The 8,154-nt window shown below is 60.8% G+C and overlaps 1 protein-coding gene across 1 annotated transcript in view; it reads left to right on the top strand.

The window, feature by feature from the left end:
- The first annotated feature begins 7,679 nt into the window (after window positions 1-7,679).
- LOC113959116 (myosin light chain kinase, smooth muscle-like) overlaps window positions 7,680-8,154 on the top strand; it is a 4,682-nt gene continuing 4,207 nt past the window's right edge. The window contains 1 exon segment of the mRNA XM_027667913.1: window positions 7,680-7,760. The gene's annotated coding sequence lies outside the window, so the exon portion shown is untranslated.

The following is an 8,154-nucleotide window of genomic DNA, read 5'->3' as shown; positions in this document are numbered from 1 at the left end:
GCCGAGGGAGCCGCGGGGGGGGCCCGGGTTTAACCCTCCCCTCTCTGGGGCACCGGCGGGGCAAGGAAAGGGGCTCGGGAGCCACCGGCCCCTTCCCTGTGCCATGACATCACCGCAGCGCGGGGGGATGATCCAGCGGGATCCCGCGGGATGGGAGAGGGGCCAAGCGCTGTCCCCTCCTCCTCCATCCCAGGCGTTTCTGTCCCTGCCGAGCGATTCCCTCTCCGGGATTCCCGTTTTCTCTCCATGTCCGATGGCACCGGGCTGGGTCCCACAGAGGCCTGGCTCCGTGAAATGCAGCTCCTGGTCCATGGGAACACCTTGATCCAAGGGTTTGCCTTCATCCACTTACCCCAAACCTGCTGTGTTCAATGCCCCCAAATAAATATTTTCTCTGCCAATGCTTTAAAAAATAGACCTTAAAAAAAACCAAAAAAGGACTATAATGATCAACTCTCCAACCTGCTCTGGCTCCACTGACTTTTCCTGCTTTATTCTGCTGTTTTAATGAACCAGGTTATCCCAATCCCAAGGGCTCATTCCAGCTTCTGTGTGCAAACCCCTGCTGAAAGGGACCTTTGGGGACCTTCAGAACCTCCAAAGGGTCAGTAAGGGACAGGGAGCCCATCCCTGAGTTTCTCCCTGGCCAAGAGGAGAGCTCCCCTTCCCAAGCCTTCCCAGGAGCTTCAGAGCCAGGCTGGAGCTGATTGGAGCCCGATGGCAGCAGGAATCAGCCTGGGACCAAAAGTCTGGAATCATGGAATGGTTTGGGGTTGGTTTTGGTTGCTGTGAGGGTGGGGAGGCCCTGGCACAGGTTGCCCAGAGAAGCTGTGGCTGCCCCTGGATCCCTGGAAGTGTCCAAGGCCAGGTTGGACGGGGCTTGGAGCAACCTGGGCTGGTGGAAGGTGTCCCTGCCCATGGAGCTGAACAGGCTTTAAGGTCCCTTCCAACCCCAACCATTTCAGGACTCCATGGGCAGGAACCACCTCACCACCACTCCATGGATGTGGGAGGGCAACACCAATGCTGGATTTGGGGCATCAGCCTTGGAAAAACAGGGCACTGGGAGACCCTCTGGCAAAGGGCTTTCCCAGCCCCTGCCCTCCCAGGGGGCTTGTTTGCTGAGGAAAACAAATTTCTGGAATTTCTGAGCTGAAATTCTGTCCTGGGGAAGAGGCAGAAAACACAGCACCAACTCAAAACTGGGGCTACCCCACATCCCACCTGCAGGAACAGCCATTCCTCTTGGATAGACCAGAGCAGGGACAGAGCAGATCTCTGAAAACACTGGAAATAAAAGGAGGAATCGGCCTGTTAATGCTGCAGTGGGGTGAGGGGAGCCCCGAATCATGTCCCATGTCCCAGCAGCAGCTCTCAGAGCTACTCCCATCTCCCAGTCCAGGCCTGAGCCCATTTAACTTGGCTGCTCCCTGATCCCATCCTAGGTTAGAACCCGGGACACAGCACTGGCAGCCCCTCCATGTCCTGCCAAAGACTTTACCTGCACCTCCCTTCACTGGCTTTACCCTCCAGGACACTCTCATGGAGCTGCTGGGAATATCCTGGTGCCTCTGGGTTATGAGATGTGCAGAATCTTGGTAAAAAATTAGGATAATCTGCAGCTGGTGTGGCTACCACTGAAAACCTGCAGCTCTTGGTGCATCTGGACCACACCAAACCCTGGCTGGGAGCTCCAGCCCCTCAGGATTGTTCCCCTCCTGCTCCTCCCACCCCACAAACCCTGAAGCACGTGGGCAAATCAAATCAGTTTGGCAAAATCAACTTGAAATGGGATTTTCAGCTGTCACAGGCAAAAAGGTCCCAGTTCTGGAAATGCAGCTGGGATACAAAAATATCATAGAATCACAGAATAGTTTGGGTTGGAAGGACTTTAAGGCCCATCCAGTGCCACCCCTGCCATGGGCAGGGACACCTTCCACCAGCCCAGGTCACTCCAAGCCCCGTCCAACCTGGCCTTGGACACTTCCAGGGATGGGGCAGCCACAACTCTCCATGTGAAGCTTTGGAGTTCAGGACCTGCTCAAGCAACATGGGGGCAAACACTGTCAGCAGAGTCATAACAGAAATCTAATTTAAAAAAACCCACCCCACCAAGTGCATAAATGTAAAATAACCCAGGTTTGACCTGGCAGAGCCACCTCTGACAGCACAACTCACACTCGAGAGAGAAGCCTCCCAAATCTCCCTGTTTTACACCTAAACTCAGCCCCACAAACACAGGAATGGCCTTTGCCGAGGGAAAAACAGGGCCGGGAGCTGAAGTTCCACCGAGGAGCCGTGGGGTCGCTGCTGAGAGCTCAAACAGCGCTGAGCGCTTCCAAAAAAAAAAAAAAAAAACTTTTTTTTTTTTCCCCCCTTTTTAAAAAGCCTTTTTTTTTTTTTTTTTTTTTGTTTTTCCCAGGAAAAAAAAAAAAAATCCCCGGAGGTGCTTCCCCAGCCCCAGGAGCGGCATCAGCCCCTCCGGCCGCGGGGTCTGTCACTCTGTCCCCAGCCAAGGAGCTCCCCGAGCCCTGGAAACAGCGAAACGCTTTTGTTTTTGAGGCTCTCGGCACCCCGGGGGAGGCCATGTTAGCTGGGATCCACTGGATCCTGCCTGGATCCCGCCGGGAATTGGCTGGAATGTATGAAACAAAAGGATTAAACGCGAGGGATGGTATTTTTTTCCCCTCCTATGCGGTGTACGGGACCCCCAGCACTCCCAGCCCCAACTTCCACAAAAAATGCGCTGTTCCTCCCCCGGCTGCTCCTCATGGGGGACCAGCCCCGCACCAGCTCGAGCTGCGGCTGCCGAAACACGTCAAAATGCTGTTTAACGCTAATTTTTACACAAAAACACACACCACCCCCCAGCCCCCGCCCCGCAGCGGAGCCCCCGGGCAGGACCTGCCCCGCCGCACCGCCTCAGACCGCGGGGTAACCTCGACCCCCCGCCCCTCGCTGCCCCATGAGGCGCCCGGGGCAGCGTTGGGCTCCCGGCCCGGGGCGCTGACGGGGGAGCGGCCGGTGAGGCCGCGGCGCCGCCCCTCCCCTCACGACCAGCGCGGGCACCGAGCTCGGCTCCCAGGAGAGGAAGCACCGGCTCGGGGCCGCGGAGAGGCCGCGGAAGGACCGCGGAGGGGCCACGGAGGAGCCCCCGGCCCGTCCCCTCACACACAAAATGGCGGCGCCGCCGCTCCCGCGCGGCCCCTCCCGGCCGCCATCGCCGCCGCCCCGGCCCCGCCGCCCGCTCGGCCAATCACATCCCGCCGTGCCGCCGCGAGACGGCCCGGCGGCGCCAATGGGAATGCGGGGAAGAGGCGGGGCGCGGGGCATTGTGGGGGTTGTAGTCTCCAGGCGTGAAGCGACCGAGGGGGCGATGAGGGCGTGGACTCGCTGTCCCAGGAGGCCCCGCGGCCACGCGTGGCGAGCGCGGGGTCCTGGCGGTGGGGCCGGGCCCGGCCCCGCGGGGAAACCGCGACCGGGCCCTACCGCGGGCCCTGACCGGGGTCCCTGCGTCCCCTTGGCCCTGAGAGCTCCCGATGGGGTTTGGGCCGGGATGGAGACGCTGAAACCCCGCCCGGGGCGGGCTGAGGCCTTGCTCAGGCGGCCTGTGCGGGGCCAGAGGGGCGGCTCCGGGGAGGGGCCTGGCTCGAAGAGGGGACCCCAGGGCCAAAGTGGGGGGGGTTATTCCCTTCACGGGTGGGACCCCAGGGCCAAAGAGGGGGTTATTGCACTTGCAGGGGGGAACCCCAGTGCCAAAGGGGGTGTCCAGCTCACAGTGATACCCCAGCCTCAAATTGGGGGGTACTCGACTCACAGGAGAGACCCCAGTGCCAAAGGAGGGGTTATTCCACCTGCAGGGCTGACCCCAGCCCCAAAGAAGGGTGCCCCACCCACAGGGGATACCCCAGCCCAAAGTGGGGCTACTCCACACACAGGGGGGACCCCAGTGCCAAAGAGGGGTGTCCTGTTCACAGGGGTCCCCCAGCTCTAAAAGGGGGTGCTCGGCTCAGGAAAGGGGTGCCCCAGCCCCAAAAGGGGGGGCCTGGCTTAGGAAGGGGCTGCCCAACTCTAGGCCCAGCCTTGAGCTTCCAACTCACACTCTTGAAAGCTTCTGTCCTTCTCCAGAACTGTTCCTGGATGGCAGCACACATGGATCACGATTATGTGGATCACAATTAGCAGATGGATCACAATTAGCAGCCCCCACCCTCCCCCAGCACGGTGAGAGCTCAGCACACTCAGGGGGTGACAGTTACCCCTCTTCCCCCCCCCAGATTCCCCCTCTACCCAATTCCAGGCTCCTCCATCTCAGCTTTCAAGGGCAGGAGGGACCCAAAGGGCCAAGTCCAGGAGCTTTCCCGAGGGTTTCACAGGGATTTTTCCCACTGGTGTCTCTCCTTGCTGGCTGAGCTGTGTGGCGTGTCGGAATTTAAGGGAATGTGTGCAGGAATTTAAGGGAACAATGTGTATTTTGGGGATCAGGACACATAAAAGGCAAAAATAAGCAATAAATTTTGCAAATAAAGGCAAAAAACCCCCCAAACCTAAGAAGTCCTACAAAGTTGGTCACCTTGGACTCTTTGTCTGTGGGGCAGACTGGGCTTCCTTGCCTGTTCCTTCCCTTCCCTACCTGCTCCTTCCTTTCCCTGACTGTTCCTGCCCTTCCCTGCCTGCTCCTGCCCAAAGCAGAGCACAGAGGAGCACGGGGGAGTTTGGAGGAGCTGGGAAGCAGCCTGGGGTGCTGATAACCCCCCCTCTCCTGGAGCTGGACTTATCTCTGAGCCTGTGACCTTCCCGGCCCAGCTGAGCCTCACCCGTGTGCTGGGAGCCCACGCCCAACTCTGGCCCCTCCGTCCCTCCCCTGTGCTGCTTTTGCCCACACTGAGGCTCTCTGAGGTCCCAAGTGCCATTATTTGTCAGTCCCAGGAGTTGTTGTCCCAGGGATCCAGAGGCAATCCTGCTCCCTGGAGTGCTTCCTGTGCCACGGGAACACCATCAGTCCTGTCTCAGAGCCCCTTTGCCTTCCCGGGCTGGAGGAACAAGTTCAAGGTTCCCAAGGCTGCCTGGAGGAGCTGGATTAGGATCTCACACAGGGACAGGGTGATTCCCGAGCTCGTGCCAGGGATTTTGTGGTTTACTGACCTGGATTGATTTATTTTCCATGTATTTTCCAAGCTCCTCCACACCCCGGCATGTCTGGCTGAGCCTCAACTCCCACCCATAGGTGCTCCCTCCAAAGCTGGGGTGCCACAACCCTTTCCAGAGTCTCAGGAATATTTCTGGGGCATCGGGTGTTTGCACAACCCCAATCCTGCAGGATTGGGTTTGCTCCCAGCCCCCGGGAAGGCTTTTTGTGGGGGGAATGCTGTGGGGCTGGATTTAACCCGTGGCATGGGGGTGTCTCCTTCCAGAGCATTTCGGGTCTGGATTTGCATTTGGAGGGGGGTTACTGTGCCAAAGGCCTGGAATGGCAGTGCCCTGGATCGGCTGGATGGGACAGGGAGCTGCTTGTTGGGACCAGCCTGAGCTCGAGCAAAGCCCTGTGCAAAGCCTGGGCAGGAGTGGGGTGAAGGGAGCCCAGCGGGGTCTGGCAACCCCAGTGCCAACTCCCAGTGCCCTACACCAGCTCCCAGCACCCATCTCCCAGTGCTTCCAGTGCTCCCATATCCCAGCGCTCTCGGCAACCATCTCGGACTGCTCTTAGCACCCAGTGCTTCCAGCTCGCATCTCCCAGCACTCCCAGCTCCCAGATCCCAGCATCCATCTCCCAGCGTTCCCAGCATCCATCTCCCAGAGCTCCCAGCTGCCATTTCCCAGCGCTCCCAGTGTTCCCAGCATCCAGCTCCCGGTGCTCCCCGTCCCCCGCCGCTCCCCCCGCCCCGAGCGCTGGGGGGCGACACGTGCTCCCCACTTGGCCACGCCCACCGCACCATATAAGGCTCTGTCTCCGCCCACACCCTGACATGGCCCCTCCCACCACACCCAACAAGGACGTGGCCACGCCCAACCCGGAAGCCCCGTTCCGAAAGCCCCTCCCCCTGACCTGGCCCCGCCCCCAGCGCGTGCGCAGCCGGCCCCGCCCCCAAACGTGTCCCCCCCCCCGCTTCTGGCCCCGCCCCCAAACTCCCACGTGTCCCCCCCTTGTCCCCTGGGTGTCCCCAACCCCCCACGTGTCCCCTCCTGTCCCCTGGGTGTCCCTGCTCCATTTCCATGTCCCTTCTTGTGTCTCTGTGCCCCCCCCCGGTGTCCCCAGACCCTCCCTGTGGCTGCCACGTGTCCCCATCCCTGGTGTCACCCTGTCACTGGTGTCCCCCGTGTGCCCCCATGTCCTCTGTGTCCTCCCACGTTCCTCCGATGTCCCCGTCCCCCTACGCCTGTGTCCCCCATGACCTCTGTGGGCCCTGTGGCTCCCATGTCCCCCTCTGTCCCCACTGTCCCCTTTGTCCCCTCAGCATTTCCCTGGACCCCCCAAACCCTCTGAGTACCCCATCTGTCCCCATGTCCCCTGTGCCCCCCAAGTCCTCTGTGTCTGACCCAGGACCCAGCGAGGTGACCCTGTTCCCCCCCACATTATCACCCACAGCTGAGCCCTGCAGTGCCACCATTTATTGTAGGACCTACAAAAAAGCAGAGGCAGCAGAATCTGCACAAAAGCCCTGACTCAGCCCAAAGTGTGTGTGTGGGGGGGCTCTGCAGGGGGGCATCAGGGTGAACAGGGGGATCCTGCCCATGGGCAGGTTTGGGATGGGGGGTGGCACCTGGAAGTCCCATCCTGGCCATGCCAGGGCTTCTCTGGGGTAGGGGGGACATGATCCAACACATGGATGCCTGGATGGGAGTGCTAATGATCAATTAATTAATTAATTTTATAAGGCACAAGGAGAGGCTGTCCGTGCCGGGTAATGAACCACTGGGCATTTTGGATGGGCCACATTCCCCAATCCAAAAGCAAAGACATGGGACAGGGTGGGGGTCGGTGACCCTTAAATGAACTGCTGTCAATAATGAGGCTGGAAAATCCCAAAGGATGGATGGATCTACTCCCTAATCCCTGGACCAGCATCCAGCTTTTCCTGCTGCTGATGCCCCGTGGATGTGATGCTCCACCCAGCGCGGATGCGGCTCCCAAGGGATTCACCCTCCAGCCAAGCACTGCATCCCGCCACAGATCCCCCAGATCCCAAATCTTTGTTCCCTCCCGGCCTTTTTCCTGCTCGTTTTTCTGCCCGTCACCGGGAGCAGCGTCAGGCCAACACTGACATCAAGTGGCTGCCGGGATCCTTCGCTTTCCTGGGCCGCATCCTGCCCTTCCCTGCGCCGGGAGCAGCCCAGCACCACCCTCCTCCTGCCCGGGAGAGGGACCAGCCGGGTCTCCATCCGTGCCCACTTGGGCGGGCGTGATGCATCCAGCCGTGCTCCATCCGCCTGTCCCCAGCCAGGCCACCCCCGTGTCCTATCCTGTCCCCAGGACCAGTCGATATCCCAGCGGGATCGAGCCGAGCGCCGAGCCGGGAGCATCCGCACACATCCCTCACCCACGGGGAGCCCCCTGACCGCGGCACCCCCGGCCCGGGCTCTGCCCCGCCGCGGGCAAGGGCAGGGTGACAAAGGCACGGCGAGGTCGTGGTGGCCCTGCCACCGCCCGTTTGTCCCCAGTCCCTGCCCGAGGCCGCGGACTTTGTGCCGGGCGCGGGAGCGGCGGCGGGGATGTGTCTGGCGGCGCTGGCACGGCCCCAAATCTCGGCTCCGGACTGCAGGTAACCCCGGGGTGACCCCCCCGGGGTGACGCGGGGCTGCCCCGCCGATCTCGGGTCGTGATCCCCAGGTCCCGACTCAGCTCCCGGGGGAAATCACGGCGTTATTCCCGTTTTATAGGAGGGGAAGCTGAGGCAGAGTGGCCACACAGCCCTGCTTTTTGGGGGGGATAAAGGCTGGAAAACCCCGGGTTTTCCCTTCAAATCACCAGGCTGGGAGGCCCGGAGGAGTTTTGTAACTCCCCATTCACCTTCATCCCGGCTTTCCTGAACCCAGAGCTGAGCTCCCCTGCGGAAGCTGAAGCCCAGGGTGGGGAAATTGGGATATTGGCTGCAGGTGGAGCTGGAATTAGGGGGGCAGGTGTGGGTGTTCAGCCCCTCTGCGGGTGTTACGTCC

The sequence above is a fragment of the Corapipo altera genome, unplaced genomic scaffold (genome assembly GCF_003945725.1).
Source record: "Corapipo altera isolate COAL_440 unplaced genomic scaffold, ASM394572v1 174, whole genome shotgun sequence".
NCBI lineage: Eukaryota > Metazoa > Chordata > Aves > Passeriformes > Pipridae > Corapipo > Corapipo altera.
This window is presented reverse-complemented; position numbering and strand designations above follow the sequence as displayed.